Consider the following 16331-nt stretch of genomic DNA (forward strand, 5'->3'; position numbering starts at 1 on the left):
ATGAACAGGTCACTGTAGAAAGGTTACCCACTGGGGTGTTGGATCTGCTCTAAACCTAGCTGTAGAGCAGTTTTTCTATTACATATCTGAATGAATTCTCACACATGTGAAAACTGCAAAACCGGGCCACCTGTGGATAACTGGATGACTCCATTCTGAGTGAATTAACACAGAGAGAATGATGTAGAAAATTAAATAATTAGATTTTCAGACAACGTGAAACATGTATGTTGCATTTGTGTAACATAATCAGTGTTTTCAGAAACAATTGCAGAGAGGCCTAGGCCTGCAGTATGTGTACAAATCTATCATGAAGCATTATGTATTATATAGGTGCAGATTGCTCATTGTTATCTTGAAATGTGGCCTTTATTAGATACCTGTGAATTACAGTAAAATTTGATACATCAATGACATTAGAACCATACTGCTTTAAAAGAACTGACACCAAATACTTAAGTGTTTGAATTAAGAAGATCCTTGTCTGGATTTCTGTGATTTCTGTTATGCAAAATTTAGCCAGTATTTTCAAATGAATTGTGTATTCTTTCAGATTCAAAGGGAATTACTCAGTTGAATAAACCCTGCTGTAAGTTGGTCCTATCCAAATGAAAGCCAGTATTACGTGAGAGCAATTACTTTTCATGGTCCTTAGCATAAGCCATGTGATGTTGGGAAGTTCTGAACATTTGAATATGCTAATTATTCTTCCCTTTGCTCTGTGGTAGATGCTGTTTTGCTATATAAATTGGCTCAAGAATCTGCATGTTTTTGTGATGTGCTAGTTGCCATCTGCTTTGGAGATATTCCCATGCACTTTTGTTGATGCAACAGCTATAGTGTTTTCAAATGTTGATACTATGAAAATGTAATGTGATTGGGCTTGGACAGGTGCCTTAAACAGACCACCCATCATATTTATTTTGCTGCCAGTCAGAACAGGCAAACTCTTGGGTAAAATGTTGAAGTGCTTTGAACTTTTCCAGATAGATAGTGAATAATTTGCGATTCATTTTAAAAGAGATTTTGACAGTCCTGAAAAAAGTGCTGCTTAACTAAAAGCCACCATTATGATCCAAATTTTCAAAGTTTACCATTTAATTTGATTTTATTTTTTAGTTTTGTAATTATTTTCACACAACAATTTAGTTCAAATGCCTTAATTTTGGTAGTAGAGAAAAAAACTTGTTAAAGAGTAAGCTGGAACAGTATAAATTTATTAATATTATTCCTCTAAGTCAAATGCAGAGCAAGCAACTGTATTTGCTTATGTTTATAAAATGACTGGATTTGGTGCACAAGGTACATCAAAGTTTCTGTGTATATATATAAACGAGAATGTTTAATGTGGACACAGATGCTTAGATATGGTGTGGACACTGAAGCTTAGATATGCTTATGTCACAAACGTACTTGGAAATCACTGGTTTTAAATCCAGTAGGAACGTTTTATCACTGTCAGTTCTAGAAAAATAACAAACTCAGGGTTCAAACCACTAGTACAAACTATATACACAATAATATACACTCATGCATGTGTTGTTAACCTATTTGATGTCTTGGTTTTACCTTAATGGTAAGCAGAGGCAAAAACTTTGACTTGAAGTCTTAACCTTATCAAGCATTAAGGACTGGAGGTGACTGATATAAAATTCCTGGGTAAAAAACTGGTGGTTAAAATAGATTGAAATATAAGTGATCACAGTGAAACAGAGTGTTATAATTACAGATCCGGAAAATTATCTAATACTGGATCAAAAAAAATGTACTTCACAACAGGAATGCTTCTTGTGGTAACTGATATCACAGTTACCAGAAACAGAATAGCACAGAGGGAAAAAATGATCGAATTAAAAATAACAAAGCAGACAGTCAGGATCTTGTTCTCTGAAAGGTTAGATGCAATTAAGAGTAATTCACTTAAATTATGGCACTGTAAGATTGGCATAAATGAGAAGAGAATTTTGTGTATGGTCACTCCAGCAAAAATATGGGACTTGGAGTTTTATTCTGAGGTGACCTTAAAAAAAAAAAAAGAAGGTTGTTTTCACATAAATATTCAATAATCATTCTTAAAAAGAAAAAGTGTGCTGTAGAAAAGGGATTGTCTATGAAGATTTTCATAAGGATCAAGTGAATCTTTAAGGATCTTCAGAACCATAGCCACATTTTGGACTTAGTATTGGCTGGTGTTGTGCCAGAGAGGAAGAGAAGACTTAGGTGTGGTTGGTTGTTTCTGAAAAAGAGATAGTGTTGACAATTATTAATAAGAAAAATGAAGTCTTGAGGGAGGATGGCCTAATGGCAGAGCTATTAGCTACATCCAAAAAGATGGTCTCACATCCTTGCTGAAACGTTCAAATTACATGAGAACACAGTGTTTTCCCAGATGGGTGAAAGAGAAACATAATCATCTCTGCCTTTAAAAATGATGACAGAAATAGCTGAGAAAATTATACCTCAATTATCTTGATCAATCTCGTAATAAACTCTGCACACAACCTATCTGTCTTTGCTAGGCAAGAGGTCAGGAAGAAAAAATACACCTTTTTTTTAAGAAGAGGACCAAGACAAACTTGGGGTGAAGTTTTTTCAAATGAACGTATTTATTTATTAGAGATACTGTGGAAGCAAAAGTGGCTGCTATCTAAGTTTTGTTTAAGTTAAGCAAAAGTTCAGTACAGGATCAGGTAAGAGATTTCTGTCATGGTCGTCTTTTATAATAAACAAAATCAGTATTTTATACTGAAGAGTCTCATCCAAAATATTGCAGTAAGATCTTGAACAAGCAAATACTAATTTACAAGTGCTCAAACAGCAGCTTGGATTCTGTAAGGATTTGAGCTTAGCTTTGGTTACTAATCATGATATGGCTTTTATATCATGTTTTGTTCTTCAGATACAGCGAATGAAAAAGTCCTGAGGTCTGTAACATGGTGCCAGCATTTATCATCTATAGACGTAGGTACAATTGTGTAGGCAAGATTGGTGCAACTCAGATTCTGGTGTATTTTATATGTACACATAACACCTTTGGTATGCTGTCGCAGTGACTGTAAGTCCAAATTGTTCTTGTACTTCAGTTAAAGAAATACTGTGGGTTTTGAACCCTTGTATTTTTATCAAAGATGGTTGATCCTATTTAATTTGTGAGTGTGGAGAAATGGTCTAGAGACCATTGGTATGAAGAAGATGCTCTTTCCATCACACCAGTGAATTGAAAAAGTAGTTCAGAAAAGCAAATAAGGAATTAGAAGTACTGAAAGGATTTTGCAAGCCAGGTGAAAGCTGCAGAATGAGAATGAATTGTCCTGTTATATCTCATTTAAATTGATGTTATAGGCAGTGAGCTTGAGAAGATAGGACTTCATAGCAATGGAGCGTGGAAAATAAATACCTTTGTCACATCATCACATTCCCTTTCTTTTGTTCTGTGAGGTCATATATGAACTTAGGTCTAATGACTGAATACAGAAATTATAGATTTAAAAGGAATCTCACTTTCTTTTAATAGAATGGGCCATGAGAGATTTCAACAGAAAAGTACTGGGAACACTTGCCCCTCTCACCCTGGTTTGATTAGCTCAGACTACTGAAATTAGGTTGTATTGTCCTCAAATCAGTAACAGAGATACATAGCAGGAATCTCAGAGTACATGCAATTGTTATGTATCTGGTGCCAATGCTTAGGAATGCAGGGTTTTATTCTTTTTAATTAAAACAACAAATGAAATCCTATTGAGTAGGTTTTTTGGTGAAATTCTCATCTACTCCTCTCTGTCCTGGTCACTGCCATTCTGAATGGTAACTATTTGAAATACTAAATGGGACTGCTAGGCAAAGCTGTTTTGCTGATTCTTGCATTGTATGACCATTTCTAATTCTGAACTTCAGTTTTAGACAGGTGCCAAAAATCTGGGCCGCTATGACACTTTTGAATCAGCTGAAGTCGCTTAATCTTAGAGCCTTTGTGATGATGATGTAGAAGAGTTACTGATTTAGACACCCTGGCTTCTGAGTTTTACCAGTACCTTTCAGCCTTTTGATACATGAGGGTGGGGTGTGTGGATTTACTAAAGCTTTCAATTTTACTATATTTTATTAAAGGAGAAGCAAGAAAACTGAGTGATGCTCAAATTCTCCAGTGCCTTCCCATGTCAAAAAGCTGGGGGAGGAAGGAGGAGAGAGGCGTTACTGACCGTGAGTCAAAATTGTGGATTTTGATCTAATTTATGTGGCATACAAGTATAACTCCTTTTGATATGGTTTTGTTTTGTAGTGGCATAGAAAACACCTATCAAAATTTTTAATATTAAAGCAAACCCTTCAGTGAATGAAGTCCTGCCCTAGTATTTTAGTAGAATGGGAAACCTGCAGTTTGCATGTCATCCATGTGCTAGAGCATTTGATAACACTACAAAAGGATCTGTTTTACCAAGCTGGTTCTGATACATAAAAGCTGTGACTTCAAATTATTTCCCCCTTTTAAAATTCCTAGTGATTCTTTTTTCTCAATACTAGTTTTGTTATATTTGTTTCCTAAGGGTATCCAGGTGTTTTCACTGGAATAATGCAATTTTGAGACATTTCTTTTCTGCATGCCAAACTCATTGAATTAATCACTGTACGCAGATGCGGCTCAGCACTGTCCAGCAGCAGTAATGAAGTGCAGCTTCTCAGTGGCTGGTTTCCAAGCTGGCAGAGGACAATGGGGAGTGACAGCCATCACCATCTTCTGCTGGTGTGGCTGTGGGATATGGGGCAAGAGCTGCAGCACACTTGGACCAAAACACAGCACAAACCCCCATATCCATAGTGGGTGGTAATTGCCAATCATCCGAGCAAAGCAATGATGAAACCATGTTGCTTCTTGCCCCGAGACACAGTCCGCTGAGAACAACATGAAAACATCTTCTGAGGACTGAGAAGAGAAACTTGGACTGAGAGCTGTCCTGTGTGCAAACAGAGGGTTGTCGTCCAGCATGTTTGGGCAGTATCCGAACATGTGAGCACTGTGCCTTAGGGCAAAAATTAGCAGAACCGAGAGAGAGTAGAGCTGTTGAGGAAGAAATTGAATGTACTTCCATATTTTTAACGATATGAAAGATTTAACACTACTTTCAAAGGCTGTGTCAAAACGTACGTATTTGGGGCACAGGGTATGTGTACTTTTTCAGCTCGTCTTTAGGGAATAAACATAGAGAACCACACACTCAGTAAGTGTAAATGAATGTGGTACCAATAAAGCAATTGAGAACCAGGCCCAGATAAGGGTCTAAGTTTCAAATCTAGGGACAGGACCATACCTTTAAGGTTTTGGATTTGGGGTTCAGGTTCAGGGCTAACTTTAAATAGAGCAAATCAGTTTGAGAGGTCAGGTGGGTTTTTCAAAGCAGGAAATATTCTTGGTAACAGTGGTCTTACTCCCGAAAGGTTAACATCCTCCGTGAGTGGTCAGGCATAATATCATGTCAGTGCCAACATCTTCAACAGTGATAGCTCAAAATAAGAAATGAGGATTTGTTCTTGCAAACCTTGTAAGCATGTTTGTACTTACAATTCCACTGTAAGTATCTGGCTTTGGCTTCACATACATTTGGTGTCAGAAGAATGAATAAAGTAATGATAAGTCTAATAAGAATAAACAGTTGCTCTTTTACAGTTGCTTTTATTCCATATGCAGCCTGCACATGGACATGTCCAAGTGTCGTCTTTTTATTTTCTTGTTACATTAGTTCATTCCTGCTTTCCAGTGTTTTATATTTTTATTTGCAGTATGAAAATACTTAAATCACTGTTGCAATTTGTTTTTATTGCCCAGTGTGACCACTTACTCCAGGTGTTTATTTATCTTCGTGAAAAAGGTTCTTACTGGATTTTATTCGTGTTTATGTTTAGAATGCTTCTGCCACATTTCATGGCTGTTGGGCCCCTTGGATGGGAGGATATTTTACCATGTGCATCATTATCACTTCCTTCATTATTTTGTACACATTTTTTAGGTCATCCTAAATGTTTTTCATCGTCACTGAAAATAAGCTTAACACATAACAGGTGTGGAGCCAGATGGGGAGAGAGAGCTTGAAAGAAAAATACTGGTTTATCCACTGCAGTGCAGTGCCTCTCTTCATCAAACAGCATGAGCATATATTGATGCAAAGGGGGGTATAGCCTTCCTAACCCACTCCCTCCGTAAATCCTCCTCTGCATAAGTGCCTTGCTTTGAAGGTCCATATGACAGAAGAGAGCCATGTAAAGCAAGTAAGTCTTCCATGTTCAAAAATTGCAGGCTGCGGACTATCTGACTGTCGTTCATAGCTCTTCACAGCCTGTTATGTTATACTGAGATTTAATATTGTCTCAAAGCTTAGCATCCATTTTTCCTTTCACGGACACAAGGGGTAAACAAAATAGGTAGGGAGTTACATAAGTGTTGCTGAGCTGCATTAGGATTTCTCTGGAGTAAAGGGTGTTAAAGCATTGTTACAATGGCTTTATAGTGCCTTGCTATCTGGCATCAAGTTGGGCTGAATTTAGAAAGTGGTCAGAACACAGCTAACTCCCAGTGATTCACAAATACCAGAAAGGTGCCTTTAGGATCACTGTAGCCAGGCAAAAATTTGCAGGAGTTTCATGCCTCCTCTTACAAGCACAGCAGCCTGAAGCAGCCCTATAGTCACAATTGGGAGAAAAGGTGGACAAAGTGGTGCACTTTGTCCTGCCTTTTATGTCTTGGCCTCCACCTGGTGCAGATGAAGACCTGCCCCTAAAAGAGTGAAGAGGTGCGTTTCGATTCCTGTAGGACTGGGCTCTAAATCAGGAACAGTAATATAATCCTTGTTTTTTCCCTTCCTTCTCTATACTGTTATTAGACCATTTCCTTTGTCCCTGTTTCTCATTTTTTGTGCATTTTTAGGAGACCACTATTATATTTTCCTTTTTCTTTAATGTGAATATGTCTAAAGAGCCCGTTGTTGTCAGTTGAAATATTATGTAGTTTAGCATTCAGTAATTCCATTTGCTCCTTTAATTTGATCCTTTAACTCACTTCTGCTTATTTTTACATACAGTGCCTCCAAATCCTCTGCACCAGATTTGTTTATCTTTTTTAAAAGCTTTCAGCTCTTTGCTTGTAAAACTCTTTGCATTTCATTCCTTACCTAACCACAATGGCCTATGTTGCACTTTTCCCTGTTTAGATTGAAGTGGGAAGAATTTCAACTGCACTCTTTCCAACAGTTGCTTAAACATTTCCCACTTTTCCCCTAGTAGCTTTCCCACAGTTAGTAGAAATCCAATCAGAAGTACCTTCCACTCTTTTCAAAGTCAGCTACTTTATTTCTTTTAGCTTTCTGGTAATATTCTGTGCTCACCCTTGAAATTTCTCGGCCATCTTATGTATTTTGAGAAAATGTTATATATGGTTTGTGTGTCTGTATGTGTGTAAATACACGCATGCATGCATGCACACAACTATATTTAGCCTTTTTTTTCTTTCTGTCCTCACCTTGGCTTCCAAACTGCTTATATCCCACTGTTGTGTTTTGGGGTGGTTTTTTTTTTTTTTTAAACCATTGCACTATTTTCTTAGTGTAGCAAAACTATTAGTGGGATGGAGAGACATCTGATACGAGGCATTTGTCCTATCCTTGGAGACATCTGGCCAACTGGACAACTTGGTGTGAGTTCTGGCACAGGCCACCACCCCAGATGTTTTGGTGGTATGTAGGACAGTGAGAAGGGAGTGATGTTAGGCTAAGGAGGGAGAGACTGTCAACAGAAAAAGTTGGATTTGTTTTTCCTAAACTGATGAGGGCAGGACTGAAGCTGCCTTTCAGAGCAGAAGTCTCAAAGAATTACAGAAGGCTACCTGGTGGATAGACTATCTCAAAACCCATTCGCTGATTACCTGTCACTGTCACACTGCCGCTCTCCCCCAGCCCTACGTCCTAAGTTTCTGGAAGTCAGAAAAGTCTCTGCAAGAAAAACATATTTGGTGGTTTATACTAACAAGAACTGAAAAAGCATTAGCTAATCAACCCTTTCAAAATCCTTGGGCTTAATAGAGCCTCGTGTGGCTCCAGTTTTATGCTGGTTTGGATCCAACAATTTCACTGGCATAAAAGAGGATGAATCAGGCACTTGAAGTATTGTTTAATGAACTCCTTGTATAGAAAGGCCAACTAGAGCAGAGGCACGAGGTGGCTTAAGTCAAGATTTTCTGCTCTTGTGCTCATTCTTCAAGGCCATGCTTCCACATCAAGGGCATATAGTGGGATGTGCAGTTTGGTCAAACCCAAAAGCTGTGGGCTGTGAGCTATCTCTTCAGCTGGTTTTAACTGGCACAGCTCCCATGAAACCAAACTTTAATTCACAGAGCAATCCCAGTTTTATACTCTCTGGGGGAAACCTGGCCACTGGTTGTACCTCCCAAACTCATACAGTATTTGTTTATTTTCTCCATGCAGATAGTGCCTCCAACCCAGTTTTATTTCCACATGACTACTTTGCTGCACATTTTTCTTTGAAATTGAGCCTCCAATGATGCTTCTCTGGAATGAGTTCTTCCTTGCTAATTTTGAAGCGTTGACCTGAGAACTAGCTGGGTGTAAGTGCAGCACCTCCAAGCACCCTGTGAAAACGTGAGTACAACTGCAGCAAGTGAATATATCTGCATTAGTAACTGGAATGAAACACCATATTAAAAGTGGAATAGAAAGATGCTAGGACCAAGTAAATAAAAGAACATGTCCCAGTGCATGAACTTGGTGGAGGGACCAGAGGCAGGGTTCACTGAGTGTGAATTAATTCATCTGCTGGCATAAACCCAAATGATGCATATTTTATTTTGGGACTTTTCTGTTAAAACAAATAATCAAAATATGGTGGTGAAATAGTATGTGTCTAAAGTGTAAACATGTGTTCCACATTTTATTTCTCATGTAGTCTTTATTGCTAAGTGTTAAATGAGTTGTCCTGCAACTAGATAGGGACTAGAGCTTTCTGAGCAAGAGACATTTTGACAGAGCTACTTTGTGAAATGTACAATAACTACAATATCCAGGCTGATCAGGTTTGTGTTATAATACTATCAAGCAGGTATTTAAAAAGCCCAATGATTTGTTTGTTTAGTTGAAGTTCTGGGGTTTATTTTTCCTTTTTTTAAAAGCAGCGTGGCAGTAACACTTCTTTTATAAGAGAAATAATGTCAACAGAAGGCTAAAGAGCACGTGCCTGTAGAACATCTGCTCTGAGAAGTCACTTGAAAAATAACCACTCAGTAGCATGATAAGAAAACATCTGTGAAGCACTGGGAGGAATATTAGCAATGGGAGGAGGCAAGGAAGGACAAGTGAGGTTGGACACAGATCAGGGACAGACATCTACCAACTGCCAGTGGCAGCACCTCTGTTATTTCTTTCAGGATTACATCTATATTTAATGTTAAGATTTTGTTAGAAGCAGGGAGGGATGTGGCAAGGGGAAAACTGAGTAGGGTGGCCATTGTCTTTCCAGGTGTGAGGCTGAAGCCCCAGCTCCCCACCCTCATCCAGGCAGCCGGGCTGTTGGGGTGGGAGGGAGGGAGGGAACGCATCGCTGGCCAGGCTTGGGGCAGGCGCTGGAGCACTTTGCATAATCAGAACCCAGTACGTGTCTGCATACAGCCTGCTCCTTGTTTTCCTCTGTGGTGCTCTACATGTTGGATGAATCACACAAGATTTTATTAGGAAAACACTGTTCTTATTAAAATTGTGTATAAACAAACCATCTGCCTTCACACATCTATTTGAAGATTTTTTTAACACTGGCAATTTGATTTCAAGGCACTCATGGAACACTTACTTGCTCAATATTGGGAAGATGACACATAGCAGTGTCTTAACCATTGAGCCGACATTTGGCTTTAATTGATGTGCAGATTACGCTCCGTTTTAAAAGCAGGATAGTTAGTATTTATTCAGTTACACCAAAGCAGCTCCTCAGCAACTTTTAACAAAGAACACATACTACTGAGACATTTCCCACAACATACCATGGCCTCAAAATCCCATTGGTTTGCTATAGAATAAACAGTCAGGAATTCCTGGAAATTAAAAAACAAAAACCACATGGACGGTAGGAGAAAATTAAATTAGTGACCCTAGGTAGAAACAAGTAAGATTTTCAGGCATCCACTCTGTTTCCAATCTTATTTATTCCTTTTCTGGTATTAATCAACCTCTTAAATTTCCCTTTGGATCTAGCTTTTTCCATTACAAATTTAAGGATACTGTAGAATGACAACTTCAGTATACTATAGGTTGTATATTATTCTGCTCAATAACACATGCAGAAATTGATACATATTTGTAAAGAATGCATGTATAAGAAAGAGCTAAGTATAGATAGATGGAAGTTTGCGTCTCTGTATTTAGAGGAGGTGAGATGCTGGCAAACTGGTGCATCAGTTCATTACGAGATGCTCAGTCTACAGAAAAAAACAAACCCAATCTTCTATTGCTGATGACAGATCCTATTTCATGTAATAGATGATGAAATGGAAGAAAGGAGAAACTGTGACTGAGTGCCAGGCATAGGAGTCAGGATGTTTTGTCACCCTGAACAAATCAAATTTGCTGATGTTAGAAATTGAGCAAATAATTCCAGCTTATTCAAGGTGCTCTGAATCTAACTGGTCATGAATTCTGGTCATGAATCCCTGTCAGGAAAATGTTAAACATATCGTAATGAGGATAATGTTTGAACACCTCCTTATTTCAGTGGACTTAAGCATGGTCCATCCTAACAAGGGACAGTTCTGTGAATCACAACCTGAGTGCTGCACTGTAATGTGGAAGGGTGATGGCTGCAGAATTTTAAAAGGAAGAGCAGGTACTCACCATTTATTGAAAATCAGACCTCTTTCAGGTGTCTCAGCTGGGAGAGCAATGGTAAGACAGTAAAACAAGACCCTTCAGGAAAAAATCTTGTCTTTTTGTGGAAAGCAAGTTATATTGATCATTTGTTGTTTTGATTGATGTTGATGTTCACAATGTTGTTCCTAAATGTTCTGGCTCTGACTTACACAATGCAGCAAGCACATGTTTAACCATCAGTTTGCAACCTGATCTGCTCAGGCAGACCTTTCTGTTCCTGGGAACTACTGATTCATTTGGCTGTATGATGGGAGGAGGCTGCCAGCAAGAAGGAGAACTAGCCTTCACCTAAATTGAAGGTGTAAACTCCCATCATCTTCTAGGTAAAGAGGTTTTCCGTCTTCAGATGTTTTCCTTGTCCGCCTCCAGATGTTTTCATCTCTCTGATCTGCTGGTGAATGGTGAAGATGGTGTTTTGGAGGTGGCCTGTGAACATTTAATTGTTTGGAGGTACAACATGGCTAGAATAATAGGCACCTTTACAGTCTTAAGGCAATGCCAGTTTAAGTTTTGAATTAACAAAACTGATGCCTCACGAAGCTCTGTTTAAACTCTTAGCTTGCTTCATACCTTTTTGTCAATTCAGGCTCTTGTGCAAGTTAAATAAGATTTAGGAGTGTCCAAACAATGATCTGTGCCAGTTTAAATACATTGTTTTTAAAATATATATCTAGCTCAGCTGAGTAAGGTTTTATTTAGAGTTAGGAATATGAACAGTAAAATATAATATGGATTTCATGACCTTATCCCTACTTTCAACATTTCCTGTGCTTCTTTCCATTCATCTAAAGTGTTGAGTGTACAGGAGTGTGTACAGCTCCTGACACAGTGAGGAACAAATGTTCATTCAGCTTCTTGGTATGACCAGAATGTATGTATTTTAGGTAATGAAGGGGTAAAAAAAAAATCTAAAAAATAGCATTTTTGTGGCATTTTGACTTTAACTGTTAGGAAAGAGTTATTAAAAAATTAAAACTATCTGTAAGTTTACCAAACTTTTTGAAATCTAAAGAACACCTGATCAAGTTTGATTTTCTCCAGACTCATTGCCTGTCCTGTGTTGATGACGAAAATTGTCTTCGTCACCTGCAACATTCCTTATTCTTCCCAGGGATACAGAGGGGAGAAAAAAGACTCTAATGCTAATAAACATGCAAGCCATTTATTTCAATAGTTAGTAATCGCTGTATAACGATTTACAAAAATTGCACATCCTCTGTTTAACTAAGATTTTGCCTGTGATCATCATAATCAGTTCTGCCTGTTTGAAGAAACGCATGCTTGCACAGCTTGAAACATTTAAAACCTTTCAAGTTGGGCTTTGGCACCTCTGATGGTATGTACTGTGCTTATGACAGTTAATCATGTGAACTGAACTTTTTTTCTCTTCCCTTTAAACTTGGTAGATTTAAGATTATCTTTTTTTTTTTCTCATATTATTTCTTCAAAGTTAAATTTCCAGTGCATGAAACTACTTGACCTGGAAAATAAACACAGCACTGCATATAGCACTGTGGAATAGCAATAGAAATATGACCTGTGTAACTAACAAGAGAGACATGTAAAACAATGAGGGCCTAATTTTCTATGGTGTTTTAGGAACAATTTTAGGGTACCTAAACAGATAGATGTGGCTCCAATTGTCCTCAATGTTCAGTACCTTCCATAAAGGTGTTTTAAAAATCTGGTCCTTAAATCTTCAGTGGCCTACCTTTAATTTCCTTAAGGTAATAAAGGTTGACACATATTACAGACTTCAGTGGTAACAGCTGGTGTTCACTCCCTCTGAGAAAATCAGGCCCTGAAGACCAGAATCTCTGCTGGTGAACTGTGACTGGGCTCTTCTCACAACAGTGAAGGTGTCTAATTTTACACCTGTGGACTCTTCCAGTGCTGCTCTACCTTCACTGTGATTTTTTTTTCTAATGTCCAGACAGAATTTTGTTTCCTATGACCTGTGTCTGTTGCCTCTTTTCCTTTTGCTGTGTGCCTTGAGAAGAGTCTGGCTCTGTCTCTTCTATGATCACCCTTTCATAAGGGAGTGGCAGGCAGGAGTTAAATTCCACCCTCAGCCTCTTTTTCTCCAGGCTGAACAAACCTGACCCCCTCGGTTTCCTCTTTTACTTCATGTGCTCCAGTCTAACCATCTTGGTGGCTCTCCGTTGCACTCACTCCACGTTGTCAATGTCTTTCTTGAATGGAGGAAGGGACAAAATTAGACATAGTATGCCAAATGCACCCTCAAGAAAGCCAAATAGAGGGGAATGATTAGCAAAACTATATTCGCTTTGCGTTACGATACTTACAAAATTATTTCATGTTTCCTGGCATGGTATATTTGGCTGATGTTCTCAAACAACACTAGACATCCCCACTCAACTCAGGGGAACATAGCAGAGATGCAAATTTTAGCATTGCTGATAAACCCTGTGTCCTGTGTTGGAGCAAGTTGAATCTGATACATGGAAACAGATCTCCTGAAGGAACAGAACTACCTTGTAGCCAATGTTACATTGGTGATCAGTATTGCCATTATCAGTTCTTTGATGATCGTATGTCAGACCCTCCGTTGGCATTATGCTTTCAAATATCAGTCAGGTTCTGCCTGGACTAGAGCTGAACTGGGGAGTGACCTCAAGGTGGAAGTTTCCATGAGCTCTGAACAATATGGTCCCAGTCAGTTCTTCTCAATTACATAAAATAACCATTTCAGGGATGGTGTAGCCATTAGTCATATTAAGATAGCAGAAAGACAGTTGCCTTGTCTTAGTAACATAATGGATCATGATACTCTCACGTTAAAGAAGGCTGGAGAGTACGACAGAAACTAAAGAACAAATGGGCCCTTTGTAAATGTTTGGATAAAGTTTGCATATGGCTTCTCATTGTGATTGCAGGGCGTAATTCTATGGAGTAATTCCAATTCCATGGACTAAATAAGTTACGCAAGAGATAATCAGTGATTTAAGCTCAAGATTCGTTTCTTAAAGGACTGTAGGGCAATCTTCTGTTCCTTAGACTGTCTCAAATTCTAATTTTAATATAATTCTAATTCACAATATAAATGCCCACAGAATTTTTGCATCATCAATATACCTTATCTTGTCAGAGACAAAAAGTTAATATAATGGAATACAGAGGCCTGCTTTTCCCCTACAGATACTGCTTTTCCCCTAAGAAGACATTTCCTTTAAAAAAACCAACTGTCTATCCCCTTTTTTAGACATCAGGCTCCACTAGAAAGGTGTAGCAGCAGAGGCTGGTATAGATTGCCCCTCTTTACCTGTAGACATTCAGTGATTCCATAAAAGCAGATTCTCATACAGCTTCTCTCATCTTGGCTGTACCATTTTCTTCATTCTCTTATGGCATCTTGTTTTAGTTTGTTAACATTTTTTTCTCTCTTCTTTGAATAGTGCTTTATATGGGGTCTGACTTCGATGGGCACTTCCAGATACCATGTCAATGCAAATGCTATCGTGAACATACCTGGGTGTTGCTAATATATGATTACATTCTATATTTGTGAAGTATTTCAGTGTTTCAACAGAGAAGGCAAGTTAGAAATGCTGAGTGTTTAAGCATGTGGGTTATGGTGCTCAAGAAAATTATTGCCTCTAACACCACTAGATGCAATGTTGTTTTTCCATTGTGTTTGTATTGGGCATATCTGACATTTCAAAGCAGCATCAAAAGGTAACACTAAGTATTGAAAACGTGCTTATTTATGGTTATTCCTCATCTCATGTGGAGTCTTCAAAGATTATGCTGACACGATTGCTGTACATAGGGCTTGTCCCTGCATTTTTATATGGAGGATATGTTATTTTTTCACTTTATTTTGAAGTAGTAAATAGGGATCACAAATAGCTTTTCTTTGCCTGAAAGGGTTGTATGTTTTACATTATTGGTTACTCACAGAGTTCAAACATGTTATATATACTGGATTTCTGTCCTTAAATATGCTTTACAGTACAACTCATGATGCTGCCATCCCAGAATTTTGGCTATAAGCTGTAAGAATAGGAAGAAAAGACAGCAAGCTCATATTTTTAAAACTATAAGGAAGTATTAGGCTCCTGATAAGGTAATTTTGGCAAGCTAAAGTTCTTTCACTTCTAATTATCCTGGAGGCATAAATAATCGCATTTTCCTTTATCACTTTAACTGTACATGGGATTTGGAGTTTTGTTTTGTATATGCCATTAAAATAGCATTATCAAATAGTTTTTATCTATTATAGACATATAATATGGGTTGCATGAATTTTAGTGAGATGCTTGGAGTTGCAGTAGAAGCAACCCAATCAAGTTGATAAAAGAAGGCCACATTGCAACAGAATGTTTATGTGACCAAAATAATGACAGCATATTAATTGCAATCAGGTTTGGTTTAGCCCCTTCTAATGGTAAGCTGTGTTTCCAGATGATCGGAATAATGTTTCTGGCAACGAAGAATAAGTACTTGCAAAAGTCCTTACTAGTAGTTTGCCAGCAGAGTTATCATAAAGTAGACTTGTCAGCTTAGGTGAAATTTTCTTTACATTCTTTTTGGAAAAATCAAGGGGAGCAGGAAGATCATGACAGCTACTTGCAGTGAGATGTCATCATGGATGGGAATTTGGAAGAGAAGCGTGGGTGTGCTTTCAGAAGGGTGCTTACAGAACAGTGACTTGTTTCCCAGTCAGTACACTGTCATAGTGAGTAAGTACTGTCGAGGGCATTTGTGAATTTCTAAAGGTAAATGAACATGATTTATGGGAATTTATAAGGAACAGGATAAATGAAGATATGTTTCATCTTGTCTTGTACCAACTTTGTGATTTTACCTCATTTAGCTTTCCATTTTGGTAAATATCTCACACAATGTTTCCAAAATAAATCTTTTTTAAAGATGTTTGATGTTTCTTGATAGGAGCTGAAGAACAGCAAGGTACCCTCTACCATACCTTTACAGTGTTGCCTGGAACCCTGCAACTTTGTTTATTATAACATTATTCCCCATTATTTGTCACATATACTTGGACACAAATAGACCATTTTTGTTCAAGAGAAATTAATGATAGAGCTAACTTGCTGACTTAATAATCTCTGGGACCTAAAAGGGTGTATTTCAGGGACCAAATTTCCCTCTTTAGTTTTGTTTACAGTTTATGTTGTTCACACATATTAAGTAACTTCTAGCAGTTTTGGCTGAAAATTTAGTTAAGAGGCTGAACTCATATGTAGTCAGCATGTCTTCATCACACAGACATGCACTATTCATAACGTAAGTGACATCTGACTCACACTTAACAACTTAATTATTTTATTGCAAGGATGTGTATTAAACTAGACCCAGAGTCGAAAGATGTTTGCTGCCTATGTACAGCAAAACAAGGCCTCCTTAGTTTTCTGTGGTCAATATTAGCCTACG

The sequence above is a fragment of the Pelecanus crispus genome, chromosome 3 (genome assembly GCF_030463565.1).
Source record: "Pelecanus crispus isolate bPelCri1 chromosome 3, bPelCri1.pri, whole genome shotgun sequence".
NCBI classification, from domain to species: Eukaryota; Metazoa; Chordata; class Aves; order Pelecaniformes; family Pelecanidae; genus Pelecanus; species Pelecanus crispus.